The 3679-nt window shown below is 45.7% G+C and overlaps 1 protein-coding gene across 1 annotated transcript in view; it reads left to right on the top strand.

Annotated features, from left to right (window-relative positions):
• The window catches only part of LOC104949857 (membrane-associated guanylate kinase, WW and PDZ domain-containing protein 1-like), a gene marked incomplete at its 3' end in the record, with an annotated part of 79446 nt that overhangs the window by 45304 nt on the left and 30463 nt on the right, over positions 1-3679 (top strand). The gene's annotated exons all lie outside the window — the stretch shown is intronic.

Consider the following 3679-nt stretch of genomic DNA (forward strand, 5'->3'; position numbering starts at 1 on the left):
GGGGGGGGGGAAGCGCGCACACACACACTCAGTGTTGTCCATCGGCGTGTCGTGATGAGATACGTGGTGCCGCACACTAACAAAGTACATTATCACAACAATACTGTAACACTAGAGCAGGATCTGGAAATCTCCCAGGCCCACATAATGGGATTAATGTCTCATGCAGGAAGGAATCGAGGAAGAATACACACATGTAGGCACACACACACACACACACACACACACACACACACACACACACACACACACACACACACACACACACACACACACACACACACACACAAACAGACACACATTCAGTGTCAGTTTCAAACGCGAACAGCCGTGCATCCAATTAAGAATTCGAGGCAGAATGAGTCTGGCGCAGTCTTAATTGGTGGAGAACCGCCCCTCCTCCAAACCTCCATCCCCACGTTTTCTGTTTCCATTCCCCTCCTGTCAGTGTTTAGATTCTCACCCGCTCGCTCACGCTCTGATGGGAGCCGATCCCTACGGACGCGCTCAAAGATACACACTTGTTAACGCCGCCTCGCACAACAGTGGGCCTCCTCTCCCACTGTCCTATTCACCGTGTATGAGCATGTGTACAAGTTGGTGTGAGAATGTGAGCATGTTTATTTCTGCCACACCAGTTACCGTCTGCCTGGGGAAACCTGCAAATCATTGATCTCATTATGAAAACTTGGCAATGTGAAACTCTTTTGAGGGTGTTAGCTTTCATTTTCTCCGCCTAAGAAAGCAACAGTAGCTGTAAATGAGCTTTTTTGCTTTTGTACATACGAAGAAAGATCCACCCACAGGACAGATTGTCAGGTTATGAGACTTTGGCAGGGTTTCACGGCTTACCCACAAAAGCCTCAGAGGTTTTGAAGACATGTTGTGCACAGATAAACTGCACACAGGCATGATTTATTACTTCAATCAGGTCGGTGTTTCGTGATACATTGTTCTTTCATTTGTCTAATTACACTGCTCTAATGGGCTCATTTTCCCCCGCCTGTCTTCTCCTGCCCTCGCTGATGCGCTGGCATAATTCATTTTGGACCCTAATGTCTTGCCGTAGTACAGACGCTAATTTCCCTGTTCCCTTTAAAAAAGGTCTAAATGTTACAGTATCTGTAGGGATGTGCACACCTGCTGCTGCACATCTTTTTCTCAGCAAAATCCTATTTTCTTTCTCCTAAAACCCAGCCTCCCAGTAGCTCAGCAGCTCATGTCATTAGTCCGCTGCAGAAAAATGAAAGCCATTTTACCTCAGCAGAGATGCAGAGTCTTTTTTCCCTGTACTTTTCTTTATTTGTACAGCTTGGCAGGTGCTTCAATTAATTCCAAAGGTACATTTAGCTTGGTTGCAGCCACTGCTTGTAGCCATGTGCAGGAAATGTCAAGAAAGACGGCTGCAGCGGGTGAAGGGAGAGGAAGAGAAGGGGTGACGGAAGAATGTCAGACCATCAGAGAGATGATGAAAGCCCCATCATGCTCTGCTTTCCTCCCTATCCCTCCCCCCACTTCATGACCCATCAATCAGCGGTGACACATTAGTCCCTGCTGGGCAGTCAGGCCTCGCTCTCCTCTTCTTTCAAAATGAGAGATGGACCTTTCCTCCCCTCCCACGTAGCCAGCGGACGGACAAATGGCAGGTTGAGGAAATAACACAGGCAAGAGGTGTTCAACTATTTTGCAAATGTCAGTGTATTTGATGAACTCCTTCAATCCATCTCCTTTGGGTATTTAGATTGCCATTTATCCAAACAAATGTCACACAGATTATCTGCATGGCTACTCGGATAACTCTTTGGAGCCATTAACCTACACAACATCCATAACGTTAAAGCACGAGAGGGTGCATTTCCTCTTGTTTATGTTTCTTTGCCCTTCCTCGCTTTGCCTTCTAAGTACAGTTTGAAAGAGATTTATTGTGCCCTTGAAGACAAACGACGGGTTGAAAAGCGTATTTTCCTCTGTCTTTCATGGACGAGCCTTAAAGAGGGTAAAAACAACAAGTGGATCACTGCCACACTAGATAGTCTTTATTGGCATAATGTTAGGCAACTGAGCAGACAGCTTATAAATGCCTCCTGTCAAAAAAGCACTCCACGGAGCAGTGTTCTGGGAGGACAAACACTGATAGGCTCACCATTACGTGAACTTACATAACCCACATAAACAAACTCACAGTTACCGGCAGGCACAGCTATGAGGCCCATATAATATGGACAGTCTCGTACACACCCATTAGGAAGAGATAAACGTCGATGATGGGTCCCTGCGCAGACCAAAGTCAGGAAATCAATTCACTGTATGGGCACGAAGCGTCGTATTTTTGCCCACTTCGCATAAAAAATTCTGCTGACTGCATGCTCCAATGGCACCATAATGAACAGCATTGCAGTCCTCAAAAGCAATGATGGGGGAGCGGCTCGCCCGCTAGGTGCCCACGATTCACCACCCATTCATTGTTGGCTTGCTGGAGGCTGGTGCCTGTGAATCACAGCTTGTTGCACGGGGACATGGGGAGACTCCCTCTCTCCCTCAACCCCCACCAATCTCCCATGCCTTCACACCTTCATTTCTATTGGGCGAGTTATAACTCTACACCATTGCACCATCCCTTTGTTTCTATGACAATGCTCTGCAGATAATCTGCGCTGGGGTCTCCTCCTGGGTGAATGTGTGGATTTGTGGGAATTCACCTCAGCTTTCTAAAAGCCATGGAAGGCTAAATTGAGGGAAAAACTGTAGGCATCTTTTTTTAAATCATGATAAAACATCATGATCTTCATTGCAAAAATCTGTTCATTCTCATATATTTATTGCTTTTCTTTGTGCCTTTGGTCACATTGGTATGCTCCTCTGGTACATTCAATTTCACCTTTTACACGCAAACCCACACTCATGGAGGAAGCTAAATAAAGCCGTGCTCTGCTGTCACATCCTGGCTGCTGATGTACCCAGCTGATGCGAGCCTTTCACTCCTTGGAGACTGTCTGTCAGTTCCCCACGGTCACCAGCCACTGTCACCACGGTGACAGATGGACCTGCCTGTTGGAGGCCATCGCTCCTGGCGAAGATCTAGCAACACACACGGGCGTATCGTGGACAGACAACATAATCTGCCTAATAATGGCTTCCGATTAGCGAGTGCTTTGCTGCCAGGGTTTTGCAACAGTTCCTATCTGTTGATGGAAAACGTACCCTGCTCAATCCCTGAAATCATTGTTAAAGTGCACAGATATTAAGCTCTGTGTGTCAATGCATTTTTCAAAACCACATTTTCTTAAAGATTTAACTTTGCATTGTCGTTATGCACCCACACTATTGGAACTAAACCAGCTGTAGGGCTGTCACACAGAGAAAACTAGTTTGTGTCTGCTGAAAACATATTTTCACTGCCTGAGTTTTTCCTCGGGCAGCGAAACAAGATGACTGTTTTTCTGTCAAGCTCAATACATTATATTTACTGCTATCCTCAATACACTGGATACTTTATTATTCTGGCTTCATTGGAATTCACAATAATCCGTTTTGATATCATTAATCACCAAACCACATATCATATCAAATGTAGTGCCCTGTAGGTTGAGCAGTCCTCAATTACTCACTGTTAAGAATGGATTTTCTGCCACAAATTTCAAGATTTAGTAAGCAGAACAAAATGAGCTGAAGGGGGGGG

This window comes from Notothenia coriiceps, unplaced genomic scaffold (assembly GCF_000735185.1).
Source record: "Notothenia coriiceps isolate Sejong01 unplaced genomic scaffold, NC01 NC01_scaffold00016826, whole genome shotgun sequence".
NCBI classification, from domain to species: domain Eukaryota; kingdom Metazoa; phylum Chordata; class Actinopteri; order Perciformes; family Nototheniidae; genus Notothenia; species Notothenia coriiceps.